This window comes from Oryctolagus cuniculus, chromosome 7 (assembly GCF_051225735.1).
Source record: "Oryctolagus cuniculus isolate XC-2025 breed Fujian yellow rabbit chromosome 7, ASM5122573v1, whole genome shotgun sequence".
NCBI lineage: Eukaryota > Metazoa > Chordata > Mammalia > Lagomorpha > Leporidae > Oryctolagus > Oryctolagus cuniculus.
The window spans coordinates 41,505,942-41,524,875 of NC_142873.1; the positions used below are offsets into that span (position 1 = coordinate 41,505,942).

Genomic DNA, 18,934 nt, shown 5'->3' on the forward strand with positions numbered 1-18,934 from the left:
TAACTGAGAACACTTAATTTTATTGGTCTCAATTTCCCCCACTTGTAAAGTAGAAGTATTAATATCTATTTCATAGAGTTTTATAAATAATTTGAAAGTTGATTGACAGCCTCAACAAGTTTATGAAAGACAATATGCATTATCTTTCAATTTCACTTTTCCATGAGCTTTCTGAAACCTCCTCATGTGTGAAGAGTTTAACTTGATGTCTAATACAAACAAATCCCCAACGTAACTGTTTTATCATATGCAAGGGCATAGTAAGAAAGACGTTTAGCCTTTGTTCTCAGTTCCTAGCAGAGTTCCTAAAACCCTTGGAACTTTCAGAATGACAATGATGATAAAGAGAATCTTTTGTTCTAATAAGGTAACTCTGGTTACCTTATTAACCCTTAATAACCTTAAAATAGGTTATCTGGGCCCCTTAATAACCTTGAAACAGAGGAGGTAGCCACCAGCTTTGATCAGAAGCTTGAAATTTTTAGCCCAAGCCCATCCCCAATCTCTGCGGAGGAGTGACTACTTTGAAGATTGACTCAATCATCAATGCCCAATGACCTAATCAGATCTACATAATGAAACCTCCTTAAAAACCCTTATATGACAAAGTGTGGGGAGCTTCTAGGTTGGCAAATACACCCACAGGAGGGTAGCACACCCAGCTCCAAGATAGAGGTTCCTGTGCTAGAACCTTGCCCCAAGTGCCTCCTCACTTCTTTATTTGTATGCTTAATAATGACCTGAAACAGCATTTCCTGGATTGTTCTAGAAAATTATCAAACACACAAAGAGGGCAAGAGAATTATTGACTATGTAGCAAGTCAGACAGGGATGTCGATAACCTGGGAATCCAATACTTGTAACTGGCGTCTGAAAGGGAGGCAGTCTGGTGGGATTAAGCCACCAGAGCTGTCAGAGGGTTGGAGAAGTAGTGCGCTCTGGAAAGACCCCATGTATTTGGTCAGTGTGAGAAAAAAAAAAAAAACATATCCATTTAATTATAATACATTATTGTATGCATGAATATAATCATGAGGTAAGTGCTTACAGGAATTGGGGAAACTTAGTTTTAGCTTCCAGACCCAGCCAAAGCCCTTCAAAACATAACAACAACCTAATCTGTAGAATTAAGGAGTTAATACATACAGGGAGTTAAAGCTATAAGTCAGCTGACCTTAAAAATCAAATAAATGTCCTGAATTATTCAAGTGACCTCAGTGTAATCTCAAGGGTGGTTAAAAGGTTAAAAGTACAAAGGTTAAAGATGGCAGCACCAGGATTTAGCCCAACGTTCCTGGTTTTAAAAATGGAAGGAGAGTCATGGGCCAAGAAATGCAAACAGCTTCCTTTAAAAAAATTAATTTATTTGAAGGCTGGCGCCACAGCTCACTAGGCTAATCCTCCGCATTGCGGCGCCGGCACACCGGGTTCTAGTCCCAGTCAGGGCACCGGATTCTGTCCCGGTTGCCCCCCTTCCAGGCCAGCTCTCTGCTGTGGCCAGGGAGTGCAGTGGAGGATGGCCCAAGTGCTTGGGCCCTGCACCCCATGGGAGACCAGGATAAGTACCTGGCTCCTGCCTTCAGATCAGCATGGTGCACCGGCCACGGCAGACATTGGAGGGTGAACCAATGGCAAAGGAAGACCTTTCTCTCTGTCTCTCTCTCTCTCACTGTCCACTCTGCCTGTCAAAAAAAAAATAATTTATTTGAAAGTCAGAGTTACAGAGAGAGAGAGAAATCTCCCATTTGCTAGTTTACTCTCCAAATGGCCACAACAGCCAGGGCTGGGCCAAGCTGAAACCAGAAGCCAGGATCTTCATCCAGCTCTCTCACGTGGGTGGTAAGAGCTATCTTCTGCTACTTTTCCCAGGCCATTAGCAGGGAGCTGGGTCAGAACATGGGCCGCTGGGACACAAACTGACACCCATTTAGCATGCAGTCATCACAGGCCGCATCTTTACCTGCTATGCCACAACACCAGCCCTGCAAACAGTTTCTAAAAGCTAGGAAAAAAACAATTATTCCCTGGTGCTGTTAGAGGGAACACAAACTGCCGGCACCTTGATTTCAGTGCAATGAGACTCATTCCAAGCCTCTAACCTCCTAAACTCAAAAGCGGATAACTTGATTGTTTCAAGTCATTCAGTGCGTGCCTGCCTCCAGTACAGCTGCAGACTATCTCTCCCTACACTTTACAGCCCTTTTTAAGTCATGAACCCAAATCATGTTTCCTAGGTCAGCATCACATTAAAACACATCAACATATGGGAATATAAACTGGTGCAGCCACTGTAGAAGACAGTATGGAGTTATCTCAGAAATCTGAATATAGACCTACCATATGACCCAGCCATTCCACTACTGGGAATCTACCAAACCCAAAGGAAACCAGCATATGAAAGAGTGATCTATACCTCCATGTTCATTGCAGCTCAATTCACAATAACTAAGATATGGACTCAAACCAGATGTCAATCAACTGTTGACTGGATAAAGAAATTATGGTATGTATACACTATGGAATACTACTCAGCTGTTAAAAAATGAAATCTTGTCTTTTACAACAAAAAGAATCCAACTTGAAACCATTATACTTAGTGAAATAAGTCAGTTTCAAATAAACAGATACCATATATTTTCCCTGATCCAAGATAACTTATAGAGTACCTAAAATGCAATGTATTGGAGTGAAATAGACATTTTGCGATTTGATGATTTTTTTACAGCCCTTGTGTCTTCTGTTGAGGAACATACTATTTGTTGAACTCTTTTACTTAGTATAGGGTTAACCTTACACTCATTAAGTAAACTAAAAGTAGATCTTTGTAGAAATTAACAGTGGGAGAAGGAGGAGAAAGAAGTGTTGGAGCGTGGACAGGAGGGAGTGTAGAGGGGGAAGTATCACTATGTTCCTAAATATGCATATATGAAATACATGAAATGTATAACTTAAGTAAAAATTTTTTAAAAATCAGCACCTTCACATTATTCACAACCTTTCACCCTCTTTTCCCACTTTCTCTAGATGTGCACAATCAGTAATGGCAGGGTAAAGTTAAATCCTGCAGAGATCTATATCAGCCAGGATGCTGTCCTCACCGTGAAGAAGCCCAGTAGCTGGTTCCCAGGCAACATAATCTTTCAACCACCTCAACTGTGGACAACAAGGCTGCTTCCATCTCAACTACAAGCAATTATCCTTCATTTACTCGAACCCTACTGCTTTATCAACAGTATAGATTCGGTTTTGGCAACTGTACCTCAAGGAGTGAGCTTTAGGTCTTAGGCCATTGTGTGCCTCTCCCTGCAATTTTGATGACATCCCACGTGGGAATGAGAGTTGGAATGTAAGCACCTCCTTAAGCAATTTTCAAGTCTGTTAGCTGTTACCAGATGTTCTGCATTTTCGATGAGGTATTGATTTGCAATGTGATTGATGATCACACATAAATCTGCATTGTTGGAGTCAGGGCATTGTGGTGCAGTGGGTTAAGCAAGCCACCACCTGTGAGGCTGGCATCCCATGGGAGTTTCAGTTTGGGTCCAGTCTGTTCCACTTCTAGTCCAGCTCCCTGCTAATGCACCTGGTAAAGCAACAGAGGAGTACTTGAGTGCTTGGCCCCCTGCCACCCACATGGGAGACCCAGATGGAGTTCCAGGCTCCTAGTATCAGCTGTAGCTTGTGGCCATTTGGGGAGTGCACCAGCAGATGGAAGATTCTCTCTCTCTCTGTCTCTCCATCTCTGTCTCTCCCTTCTTTTCTGAAACTCTGTCATTCAAATAAAATTTTAAAATCTTTATTTTTAAAAAGTCTGCATTGTTTTAAACCTGACTCAACACATGTACTACCTCTATAAGAAAAGTATAAAGCTTGCAAACAAGCTCAGTCTTGCAGAATGGCCAGCTCAAGCAACTGACTATTTGTTTCTTGGTTTAAATCCTCAGTTTGACTAGCTAAATAAATGTTACTGTTAACTTTTCAACCAGACTGCACATGAACTATCGCTAGCCCAAACTGAGATGTGTTCTAAGTGTAGTATATTTGATTTTTAAAAATTAAAACATGTAAAATGTCTCATTAATATTTTTAAAATATTGATTGCAAAAAAAGATCATGTCTGAGATATGTGACATTAAATATATTTTTAAAAGTAATTGTTCCTGATCCTTTGCACTTTATAACACTATTGAGAAAATTTCAGATGTATACATGATGCATGCATTATATTTCTACTTGATAAAGCTATTCTAGACCCATTCTAACTTTTTAAAAGATTTATTTATAAAAAAACTCCCAAAGTGGCAGAGGGGTTGACGGGAGGCACACAGTGAGCGCCGCTCCCCATGCTCGTTCCCAGATCGACACTAACTCCGGCACCACGTTGGCATACCACAAAAGCTGCAATCTGTTTGATGATGATGTCAACGCGGAAGACAGGGGTGCCCGGCTGGCCCCACGGAGGGATGGCCATGGCCTCTCCGACCAGCCCAAGGTACCTATGGATTGGCAGCAATACCTAAAGTAGGAGGTGCCACGCAGGGCCAAGGCCACAGCTGCCAGCACCACTAGGTCCCTGTCCCTCGGGTACAAATCCGAAAAAGTCGGGGTCGCCTCCTCGGAGGAACTCATCTACCAGTGAGGAGTCTTAGAAGGCACAGAGAAGATGGCGGACAAGATGGATCAAGATTTGAAGACCAACCAGAAGCACATCAACTGCATTAAGAGCCTGTTAGGGAGCCTCTTCGGTTACTTCAAATCCAAACCAGCAGACACCCCCTGGACAGAATGGCACCGTCACCACCTCCCAGCCCAACAGCAGATTGAAAGAAGCCATAACACTAGGCTGTCGGAAGGACACACTGAGGAGCAAGATGACATTGTTGACTGGCTGACAACCAAAGTGGACAAATTAGACATCAACATAAAAAACACTGGAAAAAAAAAAAAAAGTTCGACATCTCAAAAGACAAAACAATTTCCACTCCATGCTCCATAGCACAGACTTGTGGGAATTAGTCATGATACTTCAGGCCCAAACTTCTCTGTCCATTGCCCATTGTATCTAACAGCCACTACCAATCAGTTCTCATCAACCAACTGCCTTCCATCCACAAATGGGATTAGTGAGTCCATGGACTTGAAGCCAAGTGAAGTATTTTATGTAACTTGCCTGTCTTTTGTTGGATTGATGAAGCCAATCACCACCTGCACACACACACGCTACACTGTTTTTTATTTTTTATCCTAAGTACACACAAAGAGAATGGCCTCACTTTTCTAGAAGTATATCCCTGAGGCCTATTTTAGAGGGCCTCCAGTGTCTCATCTTTTTGTTCAGACCCTCTGGTTCAAAGGCCTGGGCCGTGGGACTGTTGCTAAGCTGCACAGGGACCAGCTGCTGCCTCTTGCTGGGTCTCCCCCGGTCCACACGCCCACAAACTGGTCGCTGATGCCACTTTATAAAGCAAAGCTGCTTGCACTTCCACCGAGAGAGAAGGAAGACCGGATGACTATCATGAGAGAAAAGACACCCTGCCCTCGAGACGAGACACAGCTCGTGGGCACATGCAGAGGTGCCAGGCTCGGGCGCCACGGACCTTGATACCACAGCTGAGACACTGAACTCCTCATTCTTGCCCCATGGGCTCTGTGAGACAGATTTCGCTTTCCACAGTTGCGCTGGAAACAAACTGTGCCTTTCACGAACAACAAAAAGAAGAAAAAGGCTTCTTTAAAAAAAAAAAAAGACTTATTTGTTTATTTGCAAGTTAGAGTTACACAGAGAGAGGAGAGGCAGACAGAGAGGAGAGAGAGAGAGAGTGAGAGAGGGAGAGGGAAAGGGAGAGGGAGAGAGAGAGAGAGAGGTCTTCCATCCAATGGTTCACTCCCCAATCCGCCACAATGGCCGGAGCTGCGCCAATCTGAAGCCAGGAGCCAGGAGTTTCTTCCGGGTCTCTCACGTGGGTGCAGGGGCCCAAGGACTTGGGCCATCTTCTACTGTTTTCCCAGGCCATAGCAGAGAGCTAGATCGGAAGTGGAGCAGCCAGGACTGGAACTGGCACCCATATGGGATGCTGGAACTACAGGTGGCGGCTTTACCAGTTATGCCACAGCACCGGCCCTGAAAATGGCTTTTCTAACATTAGGTTGGAATATGTTAAAATATGCTAGAAACTTTAAAAACAACTGCATTCTCCTTGGAAGGAAATTTTCTAACATGAATTTGTGACCTAACGGCAGTGGAGTTGCTTTGTGAATGTTTTTTCATTCTGTAGGCATTCTGAATTTAACTTAGGTTGCAAGGAGGAAAAAAAATCAGTGCATTTTAATCTCTCTAATTGCCTCTTATGAACATGTAGTTTTTAAGAGTACACTACACCAATTGACTTAAAATCGTCACACTTTGCCCATATAGGCCTTTTCTGCAGAATGATGTGAAGCATCCTCACCTTGATGAATAACATGTCTTGTGTATGCAGTGATGAGCCAGTCATTAAAACCACTTGTGATGTGGAGGTAGGAGTGGGGTGTAGGGGAGCTCTTGCTCAGAATCTGGATCAGAACAGCTTGTATCCACCATGCTTTCATCCAACAATGACCACAATTCATACAATAAAATGTGAAGTTGTTTTTTAATCAGGAAAAAAAGATTTATTTATTTATTTTGAAAGTCAGAGATACAGAGAGAGGGAGAGAGAGAGAATCTTCCATCCTCCGGTTCACTTCCTAGATGGCCACAATAGCCAGCACTGGGCCAGGCCAAAGCCAGGAGCAAGGAGCAAGGAGCCAGGAGCTTCTTCTAGGTCTTCCATATGGGGGTGGCAGGACCCCCAAACACTTGAGCGATCTTCCACTGCTTTTTGCAGGCTAATAGCAGGGTGCTGGATCAGAAGTAGAGCAACCAGGACACAAACCAGTGCCCATATGGGATGCTGGCATTGCAAACATCCTCTTTACCTGCTACACTACAACACTGGCACCCTTCTAACTTCTAAACTTAGAATTAATCATATGGAGCTAAGCCTCATCAAACTCTCACCTGATGCACTAACGCCTTGCTTCACTTCCTGGTAGCTATTGTCCACCCAGTGCCTGAGATTTAAACACTGCCAACCCTTCAATAAACTCTGCAGTGACAAGAACAGGAAATCTAATTGTGGACAGCAATGCTGCTTCCAGGAAATTATACTTGACTTACTCAAACCCTACTGCTCTATCAATAGTGTAGCCTTACAATTTTAGCAACTTTGTTCTGTTTTATCAGTCCCACTTGACTTTCACTAAGTGTTTTCAGGAGGGAAAAAAAGCAAGCAATGTGATTTGCTCATTTACTATTACACTGTGGTCCTCCCCCACAGCCTTGTTTAAAGCTTTTAAGTTTATAATTTAAAAATTTTTTTTTTGTTTTTTTTTTTTATCTTTTATTTAATGAATATAAATTTCCAAAGTACGACTCATGGGTTACAATGGCTTTCCCCCCCATACCGTCCCTCCCACCCACAACCCTCCCCTTTCCCACTCCCTCTCCCCTTCCATTCACATCAAGATTCATTTTCGATTATCTTAATATACAGAAGATCAGTTTAGCATACATTAAGTAAAGATTTCAACAGTTTGTTCCCACACAGAAACATAAAGTGAAAAATAATAGATGATTTTTTTTAAATCATGATGAAATCAGATCAGACCTATTGTCATGTTTAATCCCAGTGAGAGTCAAGTTGGGAATTGATAATTTCTTTTTTTTTTTTTTTTTAACAGAAGATCAGTTTAGTGTACATTAAGTAAAGATTTCAATCGTTTGCACCCCCATAGAAACACAAAGTGAAATATACTGTTTGAGTACTCGTTATAGCATTAAAAAATATTTTATCAGGACAGGCCTTCAGCCACCATTAAGATGCCACTTGGTTGCCCACAAACCTATCTAGAGTGTCTGGTTGAAGTCCCAGCTCCATTACTGACCCAGCTTCCTGGCAACATGACCAGGATAGTAGTGGTTTAAGTTTGAGTCCCTGTCACTTACGTGGAGTTCCAGACTCCTATCTTAAAGCTGACCCAGCCGCAGCCATTGTAAGCATTTGGAGGGTTAACCAGTGTGTGGAAGATCTCTCTGTATCTCTCTCTCTCTCTCTCTCTCTCATTCTCTCTGTCTGCCTTTCAAATAAAAGTGAAAAAATTAAAGTTTTTTAAAGATTTATTCTAGGTTTTTCTTTTGACAGGCAGAGTTAGACAGTGAGAGAGAGAAACAGAGACAAAGGTCTTCCTTACATTGGTTGGCCGCCACCAAATGGCCGCCACGGCCGGCACGCTGCACCACTCTGAAGCCAGGAGCCAGGTGCTTCCTCCTGGTGTCCCATGCAGGTGCAGGGCCCAAGCACTTGGGTCATCCTCCACTGTCTTCTCTGGGCCATGGCAGAGAGCTGGACTGGAAGAGGAGCAACTAGGACAGAATTTGGCGCCTCAACCGGGACTAGAACCCAGGGTGCCAGCACCGCAGAGGATTAACCTACTGAGCCACAGCACCAGCAATTTATTCTAGTTTTATTTGAAAGGCAGAATGACAGAGAAAGAGGGACAAAAAGAAAGAGATCTGTCCATTTGTCCACTCCCATTTGTTCACAGCCAGGGCTAGGCCAGGCCAAATCCAGGAGCCAGGAACTGCACCCTGGTCTCGCATATGGGTTAGCAGGGTCCAAAGTACTTCAACCATCATCTGCTCCTTTCCCAGGAGCACTGACAAGGAACTGGATTGTAAGTGAAGCTGCCAGAACTCAAACTAACACTACAATACAGAATGCCAGTGTTGTAAGTAGTGGGTTAACCAGCTGCACCACAACACTGGCCCTATTAATATATTTTTTTAAAAAAAGCAACAGGCAGGGCCAGCAATGTGGCACAGCAGGCCTCCAATGCCAGCATTCCATATAGGCGCTGATTGAAGTCCTGACTGCTCCATTTCCAATCCAGCTCCCTAGCTCCCTGCTAATGTTCCTGGGAAAGCAATGGAAGATGGCCCAAACACTGGGGTCCCTGTCACCTAGGTGGGAGACTTGGAAGAAGCTCCTGGCTTTTGGCTTGGACCTGGACCAACCCTGGCCATTGTGGCCATTTAGGGAGTGAACCAGCAGATGGAAGATCTCTCTCTCTCTCTCTCTCTCTGTCTCTCTCTGTCTCTCCCTCTCTGTAACTCTGCCTTTCAAATAAATAATTTCTTTTTCAAAAAAGGCATCCTAGACATTTTTGAGAAAAAACATTTTATCAAACATAGCTGCATATGTTATCTTTTAAATGTTTAATATGTGCAGATCAAAGTATTGAAAGAGAAGCCTCCAAAATGTTAACAGTGTTTTCTGTTGGTAAAAATATAAACAGGAGATTTTTGTTGTTTCATCATTTCATGTTTTCCACAATGTCTGCAATTTACATATACTGCTTTTATAATCAAAGGGAGGAAAAGAAGCTTCCATCTATCACCAGTCAAGCCTGATAATGTACAGCAAGTAAAATCTGTTTCCCATAGCCATGAGAGGAGAAAGAATGAGTTTCCTGTAGGTTTTTACTTTCCTAATCCAACCACCAAATGGAACAAGTCAAACTGCTTGCTGAGGGGTAGACGTTCAGCACAGTTGTTAAGATACTGCTTGAGATGCCCATATCCGTGTCAAAGTGCCTGGGTTTGAATCACAGCCCCACTTCTAATCTAGCTTCCTGCTAACATGCACCCTGGGAAGCAGAAGGTAATGGCTCAAGTACTTGGGTCTCTACCTCCCCCGTGGGAGACCTAGGAATGGCACTGTGGCACAGCAATTAAGCAATTGCCTGTGACACAGGCATTCCATATAAGTGCTACTTTCAAGTCCCAGATGCTCCACTTCCAATTCAGCTCCCTGCTAATGCACCAGGGACGGCAGATGATGGCCCAAGAACTTGGGCCCCTAACACTCACACGGGACACTGGGGTGCAATTCTAGGCTCCTGGTTTCAGTCTGGTCTGGGCTTGGCCATTGCAGTCATTTCAAGAGTGACCCAGTAGATAGAAGATCTCTTCCCCTTCCCCCTCCCCCCGCCACCTTATTTCTCCCTCTCTGTAAACTCTGCCTTGCAAATAACATGCATCTCTAAAAAAGAAGAAAACTAACCCAGAAAATTCCATCTTGGGTAGCACTGTTCTCTTTCTTGCTTCTCCTTCCACTATACAGTCAGCCTCCTTTTCTAACAACTCCTTTCTGCGATGATGCTGTTATATGACTCACTGGGGATGAATCAGAGGAAGATATGGAGTGGAACCCTCAGGGAATTCCCAATACGAAGGTCAAACAAGAGTTAACTGCAGTTACGAAAAAAGCTGGGGGTGACCTCAACTGTCAGCTAGTCCAGTCCTTTCATTTCACAAGTGAAAATGAAATACATAGAGGGAAACTGTTTAGTGATTATCTGAATTCCATCCCTGAATCTCAGAGAAATTTTTCTGACATGAGTGACAAAAGGGAAAAGAAATACCAGTAAAAATTGAAGCCACAGTAGAGAAGGTGGTGTTGCAAAGAATTAGGCAGGTGGATGAGGAGTGTGTGCCTTGCTCCAGGCACCTGCATCTATCAGAGAAGACAAGTCAGAATCAAAAGCTGGAAAGATGGAAGAAATTGAGCACAAAGTGCCACCTAAATTGGGACTTCACACCGTAGTGTCATGATATGCTGGGTTACTGTATGGCTTCCCAAGATGAAATACAATCAAATGAAACAGGGCCCCCAAACTAAAGACACGAGAGCCTCTTCTTAAGCTTCTTCATCTTCTCTTAAGAGTTGATCTCTTTCCAAAAGTTGCTTGTATTTTAATACCAGAAGCAAGCAAGAAACTATTCCAACAGAGAAATTCTATCCATTAATACTAACTCAATACCTAAAGAATTTATATATTTAATTTCATAAAATAAACTCAAGGCTCAAAGAAAAATGTACGGGTATCTCTGGCAGATTTTGGCATAAAAGCAAACATCTATATCTAATACTTTTCCATGTCGTCAGTGACAAGATGGCTAGGTTTAACTCAGTGACGTGTAGACAATTAATGTGTAACTGTGGGAGGGGGGAAGTCAGAGCTATGGAAAAATGATGGGGAAAAGGAGAGCAAGAAGGCCCAAAGAATTAAGGAAGACAGAAGCTTCACATTAACTCACCACTCCATAGAACAAGTATTTCTTGGGGCTGGCACTGTGGCACAGCAGGTTAACATCCTGGCCTGAAGTGCCGGCATCCTGTATGGGTGCCAGTTTTAGTCTTGGCTGCTCCTCTTCCAATCCAGCTCTCTGCTATGGCCTGGGAAAGCAGTAGAAGATGGCCCAAGTCCTTGGGTCCCTGCACCCACGTGGGAGACCCAGAAGAAGCTCCTGGCTCCTGGCTTCAGATCAGTGCAGCTCCAGCCATTGCGGACCTCTCTCTCTTGCTCTCGCCCTCTCTGTAACTCTGACTTGCAAATAAATAAATAAGCCTAAAAAAACCAAGTATCTCTTGAGCATTGATTATATGTTAGGTACTGTGAACACAGTGGTGCTTAGGACATCATTTATGCAAACAAGGCGCTTGCTAGTGAGGTAGATATACAATCTAAACCTGAAGATATAATACAGCATAACTAACTACTAAATTAGGGGCAAACAAGACTGAGGAAAGCTCCCTAACAGAGCCTGGAGTGTGAGAGGTCAGGAGAGGCTTCCCAGCGTGAAGGTGACCAGAAGACAAGGCAAATGCCACAGCAGGAAGGCACTGTGAACCAACACCTTCTCACTCTTGGCTAATGTCTTTTCCACTTTCAAAAGAGGAGGATAAAAGAAACTCAGGTTGAGACAGACTGGGGCCAGGACTATAATCACAAACCTAAGTACATGCAACTATGAGAACACAGGAGAAAGAACTTAACTCAGAAAGTGGCAGAGGTATGTTTAGGCCAAGTAATGGAGGTTGAGAAAAAATAGTGGCCATGAGTGAGCCTTTGGCATAGTGGTCAAGACACTGGTTTTGATGCCTGTATTCCATATCAGAATGCCTGGGTTCGAGTTACAGCTCCCTCCCAATTCCAGCTCCCTTCTGATGCACACTCTGGTAGGAAGCAAGTGATGGCCCAAGTACTTTATTCCCTGCAACCCTTGTGGGAGACCTGCACTGTGTTCCCCACTACCACCTTTGGCCTCTCTCTGCCTTTCATATGAATATATATATATATATATTTTAAATAACTAATAACCCATCTTCAAAAAATTCTTTATAACAAAATTGGTCAGAGGGCTGGAGGAGGACACATTGACGGTATAGTCACAGCTGACGAGTTACTTCAGCTGAGACAGAACCCACACCTGGAGTCCATGGCCCAACTCCTCCCCTGCCATAAACTAGTCGGTATCTACAGAGTCAACTGTCATTCTAGGAGGCCCAAGAATTTCCTCCCCAATAATTTCTTTGATGTTTCCATCTGGTTTCCTTCTCCCTGAAACATGGCAGAAAAACACGTGTTCTCTTTTTTTCAGTCACAACTTTGATAATCCTTTATTCATAAAGAAAAAACACACACACAAAAATTTAAATGCATAAAGGTGAAAACAGACAAAATTAATTTTAAAAGCATGGTTATAAAACATAACACTACCAAAGGAAAAACAGCATTCATAATTTGAAAACAGGGGCCGGCGCCGCGGCTCACTAGGCTAATCCTCCGCCTTGCGGCGCCAGCACACCGGGTTCTAGTCCCAGTCGGGGCGCCGGATTCTGTCCCAGTTGCCCCTCTTCCAGGCCAGCTCTCTGCTGTGGCCCGGGAGGGCAGTGGAGGATGGCCCAAGTGCTTGAGCCCTGCACCTGCATGGGAGACCAGGAGAAGCACCTGGCTCCTGCCATCAGATCAGTGTGGTGCGCCGGCCGCAGCGCGCCAGCCGCAGCGCGCTGGCCGCGGCGGCCATTGGAGGGTGAACCAACGGCAAAGGAAGACCTTTCTCTCTGTCCTTCTCTCTCACTGTCCACTCTGCCTGCCAAAAAAAAAAAAAAATTGAAAACAACAAAGTTTTATTTATAAGTATATATAGAGAAAACAATTAGAATAAAATATCAACATTTCTTTGTCTTCATAGGAAAAGTATTTTTATCAGTATAAACTTAAAACAATTTATTCTAATTGACCTAGTCAGGCAACTTTTCCAAAAATACTTGTTGCATGAAGTCAACTCTGAGTGAAATGAAAATTATTCCTGTCATTACCTACAGTAGTTTCTCCAATGCTGCATAAAGGTAGAGCTGTGCCAAACTTTTCTCAAACTTGGTAAATTCACAGACTTTTCACCAGCAACAGTACTGGTGCTATTGAAGTGAAAAGTGCATTTATCATTTTGACATACATATGGGATTTCTCTTTCAAGTGGATTCTCTTGAGACCAAGAAAGAGGACAGCATGCCAGCTGAAGATTTGCCCACACTCACTGCATCTCCCCTAGGGACAATGATTCCTAGGGACAGTCATGCCTTAGGGGAAGTCTCTGACACACTCTTCTTGGTGAGGTGATGTCTTTATCTTTCATTGCCTTCCTGTTGCTGAACTTTTTCTGGCTTGGAGGCTGTACTGTATCTACTATAACATTTCATACCCTAGAAATTTTCTGCCAGCCAAACCTGAGTTTGAAAAAAAAAATCCCTAAAATACACATTATTACTATAAGAATCCAACATTTTTCACCTAAGAATTCAAACAAAGAAAACCAAAATGAGGAATGGCCAGTCATCACTACACATTTTCGACGGTAGCTTTCACCTATTGTGTCACTAACTACAATTTTCTTCTTTTTCCAGAGAGAAAGAAAAGCGTATTTTTTTGCTTTAAAGGACATAATCAGATTCTGAAAGTCTTTGAAAATACAACCAAGGCTATTGATTTCTAAAATCAGACAGATGTAAGATTTGAACATGAGATACTATTAACCTCTTCTATATCCACTTCAACTGGTGCTTCTTTTTAAGGTTGATTATTTATTTTTATTTGAAAAGCATGGTTGCAGAGAGAAAGGAAAAGCCACAGAGAGAGCAATCTTCTACCCATTGGTTCATTACCCAAATGGCCACAACAGCCAGAGATGGACCAGGCTGAAGCCAGGAGCCAGAACTCCATCTCAGTTTCTTACAGGGGTGTCAGAGGCCCAATCACTTGGGCCACCTTCCATTGCTTTCCCAGGCACATTGGCAGGGAGCTGGATCAGAAATGGAGCAGCCAAGAACCAAAGCAACACTCACAGGGGATACCAAAGTTGTAGCTGGCAGGTTAACTTGCTGTGCCACAGTGCCTGCCCACGATTTGTAGTTTTTTAAGACTTCTGATGTCTCTTATTCTGTTTTGTTCCAAGCAAAGTTAAATGACTCAGTTAAAGTTTCCATAGTATGATTCAAACTAAAAATCTCCTTATATTTAGGATGTCAATTTAATAAGCCACAATCATATTTGGTTGTTTATCTGGACTTTAAGATGGAAGTGTTTAAAACCAAGTAAAAGAAGCTTAAATAGTTCTTTTAGGATTTATTTACTTGAAAGAGTTGGGGGGGGGTGAGGGGGAGAGGTCTTCCATCCGATGGTCCACTCCCAGTTGGCAGCAACGGCCAGAGCTGTGCCCATCCGAAGCCAGGAGCAAGGAGGTACTTCCGGGTCTCCCATGCGGGTGGGATGCAGTGTCCCAAGAGACATCTTCACCTCTAGGACAAACACCTGCCCCTGCCGTGTGTTTAGACAGGGTTTTGAAGATGCACCCCTGGGAATTCCACTCCTCCCAGTCTCTCTCACACCCTTTAAAACCCAATGAGCAGAAAAAGGCTTACAAAGGGGCATTTCAGATGGAAGGAACAGAATGGGCCAAGTCGCAGAAATGGGGAAGCAGCAGGAATGTTGGGACTTTTGTGAGTAAACAGCATTCAGCTGGGCTTCCTGACCCAGTCTCTCCCTGCTCCTAATTCATCAGCTCCACGGACTTTCCAAAGACCTTCCTGGCTTCCTCTTGGTTGAAAATCATTGCCCACCCTGCTCTGCCATTCCAGGCCCTCTGCCCCTGGCTCATCTTTCTCTGAACCCGGTTTCCCATTGTTCCCTGCCCTGGCCTCACTGGTGGTGTGACTGGCTCACTGCTCTGTCATGAGCCCCCTCCACTCTTAGGTCCAGGCTGTTTCTCTAACATTGCACCTGCTTCAGGAAGCCCTGCTTGACTGTTCCAGCCTGTGTGGCCTCCTGGATTCACAATGGCTGGAGCATCCCATCAGAACCTCCTCCTGGGCTCTTCCAGAACACCCTGGTGATACTGTTGGCCCAAGGGAAGCTCCAGGCCCCACCTGCACAGGGTGCTCCCTGAAGGAGGCAGCATTTCACTCCTTTTCCCTGCCGTCTCCCTCTGCTCTCTGTCGCCCACCGATGCCTTGTGAAATTGGTCCTTGATGGCTTGGGAGCAGCAGACCCCTGTGAAGGTGCCAGGGAGCAGTCCTAGGAGACAAGAGAGGCAGACACAGGACTCACCCAGCAGGGAAGTCACTGCTCTCCACCCCCAACTCCAACAAGAGAACACCACAAATGCATGCTAGTGGCATATTAGGGGAAAAAGATTTCTGATAAAGAAGAGCTTCCAGGGCCTGGTGCTGTGGGTAGCAGGTAAAGCTGCTGTCTGCAGTGCCAGCATCCCCTATGAGTGTTGTCCCGGCTGCTACACTTCTGATCTAGCTCTCTGCTATGGCCTAGCAAAGCGTGAAAGATGGCCCAAGTCCTTGGGCCCCCGTACCTGCTTGGGAGACCCAGAAGCAGCCCCAGGGTCCTGGCTTCAGATCAGCACAGCTTCAGCCATTACAGCCATTTGGGGAGTGAACCAGTGGATAGAAGACCTCTCTCTCTCTCTCTCTCTCTCTGTCTGTCTTTCTGTAATTCTGCCACCCATGTAGGAGATCTGGATGAAGTTCCTGGCTTGTAGTTTCAGCCTGGCCCAGCCCCAGCTGTTGTAGGTTATTTGGGGAATGAACCAGAAGGTGACATAGTGGGCAAAGCCACCACCTTATTCTGGCACCCATTTGGGCGCGTTTGGGTCCCAGCTGCTCTCTACTTCCAACTCAGCTTCCTGCTAACGGCCTGGGAAAAGCAGCATAAGATGGCCTGCGTACTTGGGTCCCTGTCACACACATGGGAGACCCAGACGAAGTTCCTGGCTCCTTGCCTCCACTTAGCTCAGCCCTGGCTATTGCGACCATCTGGTGAATGAACCAATGGATGGAAGCGCTCTCTCACACTCACTCTCACTCTGTGTGTCTCCTTCTCTCTAACTTTAACTATCAAATTAATAAATCTATTTTAAAAAGAAAAATAACATAATAATGTATTCAGGAATTGCAAACTTTGTATTTCCAAATCTAGTGAGTAAGGATGTTATGGAATATGAGAATGTTGAGGCAAACAGAAGTGTGATGGGGTGGGGAGAGATGTTTGGAATTCTAAGATAAGGAATTCTCAACTGAAGGGTTTTAAGAAAGAGACATGGTACAGCAGGTGGAGCCGCTGCCTGCGGTGCCAGCATCCCAGTTGGGCACCAGTTTGGGTCCCAGCTGCTCCATTTCTGGTTCAGGTCCTGCCTGAATCTGGGAGGTGCACCTGGGAGGGCGGTGGAGGATGGCCCAGGCCCTTGGGCCCTATGCCCATATGGCAGATAGGGCAGTTGGGGGAGCTCCTGGTTCCTGGCTCCTTGCTCCTGGCTTTGGATCAGCCTGGCTCCAGCCATTGCAGCATTTGGGGAATAGGCTAGCAGATAAAGGATCTCTCTCTATGTATATGTCTCTCTCTTCCTGTAACAAGCAAGAGAGTCTTGGTTATATGTGTGATTAGTGACAATCCCTCAGGCAGCAGTGAACTGGCTGCCTTAGAAGAGAGATGAAAGCAAGATCAGATAGGAACCCAAGCAATAATTTAGAAGAGATATGTAAAAGTCAGGATTAAGGAGGCATCTTAGAATGATTCATTTTGCTATGAATCAACAGGAGCCACAGTAAAGATGAAAGTAGATTTGGGAGTCAGATGAGGAAAGACACACAAAAACAGTAGGACACAATTTGACCAATTGGCTGATAATATATAAAGTGGTCCAAGAGGAAATTGTAAAAAGGGAAGAATCAGGCCAGCACCGTGGCATAGTGGGCTAAGCCTCCACCTGCAGTACCAGCACCCCACATGCCCCCAGTTCTTGTCCGGTTGCTCCTCTTCCAATCCAGCTCTCTGCTATGGCCTGGGAAAGCAGTGGAAGATGACCTAAGTGCTTAGGCCCCTGCACCTGCATGCAGACGCAGAAGCAGCTCCTGACTCCTGGCTTAACATCGACCCAGCTCCAGTTGTTGCAGCCATTTAGGGATTGAACCAGCGAATGGAAGACGTTTCTCTGTCTCTCCCTTTCTCTGTCTGTACTTCTACCTCTCAAATAAACAAAATATTAAAAAAAAAAAAAGAAGAGGGCCAGCGCCGTGGCTCATTAGGCTAATCCTCCGCCTTGCGGCACCAGCACACCGGGTTCTAGTCCCGGTCGGGGCGCCGGATTCTGTCCCTGTTGCTCCTCTTCCAATCCAGCTCTCTGCTGTAGCCTGGGAGTGCAGTGGAGGATGGCCCAAGTGCTTGGGCCCTGCACCTGCATGGGAGACCAGGAGAAGCACCTGGCTCCTGGCTACGAATCAGCGCAGTGTGCCGGCCGCAGCACGCCGGCCGCAGCGGCCACTGGGGGGTGAACCAATGGCAAAGGAAGACCTTTCTCTCTGTCTCTCTCTCTCTCTCACTGTCCACTCTGCCTGTCAAAAAAAAAAAAAAAAAAGGAGGAGGACCAAAAACTAATGAAGGAAAATCTCATGAAGAACACAGTGAATATTGTCAAATCCTAGAAGAGTTCTAAGACAGGACTGAGGAGTACACTGAACTTGACGACTAAATTCAATCAGACCTAAAATTTACCAGGTTACACATGAAGCCATGAACCTGATTACACTGGGTAGACAACAGAAAGGAAAGCAACTCAAGAATTTTGCTTGAGGCAGGCATTGTGGCACAGTGAGTTAAGCTGCTGCTTGGGACATCCACGTCCCATGCTGGAGCATGGGTTCAATTCCCAGCTCCTCTCCTTTCAATCAGCTCCCTGATACCGTGCCTAGGAAGCAGCGGATGATGGCCCAGTGCTCGATCTCCTGTCACCCACATGGGAAGCAGGGATGCAGCTCCTGGCTCCTGGCTTTAGCCTGGCCCAGCCCTGGCTGTTGTGGCCACTTGGGGAGTGAACCAGCAGATGGAAGATCTCTGTTACTAGCTGTCATTCTGCCTTTCAAATAAATGGATAAATCTTCAAACAAATAACAGTTTAGAAAAAAAAAGAATTTTGACTTTAAGGAGTATGGCTGCAAAAAGGCAGGAAAATGCCTGGGTGGTGGGTAATTAGCTCGGGTCCTGCTACCTATAAACACCTGCAAAGCACCATGGGAAGAGCTTTTGTCTTGGCTGACACCTGAGCCTGTTGCGCTGCCTCTGAAAGCCTGGTGCGGAGCCACTCCTCTTCCCAGGTGTGCCTGCCACGACGGTTCTGGCCCAGTTCTGGAGTCACACTGCAGCGCACTCAGACTCTGCCTCCTGGCAGACAGCTGGGCCTCTGGGCAGTAAGTAGGGGGTCACAGCTACCTGGGGCCTCGAAATCAGCTACCTCCAGTTATCAGGACAAGTACGATTCCGGCAGAGGCCATTAGGACTGAGATGCCTGCCGCAGGAAGGGTTCCAAGCCTCAGGTAAGAATGACCTCCCCACCTAAGAACAAGGAACTCCCACTGAGGACTGGAGGACTGGCTTTAACTCCTCAACTGGCTCATTTCCTGTATGACCTGAACCAGTTTTCTGGTTGAGCCCAGGGAAGGCACTTTTG

General features: G+C 45.1%; 1 long non-coding RNA gene across 1 annotated transcript in view; it reads left to right on the forward strand.

Annotated features, from left to right (window-relative positions):
- Positions 1–4,154, forward strand: part of LOC138850393 (uncharacterized) — a 35,460-nt gene extending 31,306 nt beyond the window's left edge. Inside the window, exons 2-3 of the long non-coding RNA XR_011390108.1 lie at positions 2,235–2,503; positions 3,025–4,154. This is a non-coding gene — a long non-coding RNA (uncharacterized LOC138850393). The remainder of the gene's footprint in view (positions 1–2,234; positions 2,504–3,024) is intronic.
- Positions 4,155–18,934: the final 14,780 nt, after the last annotated feature.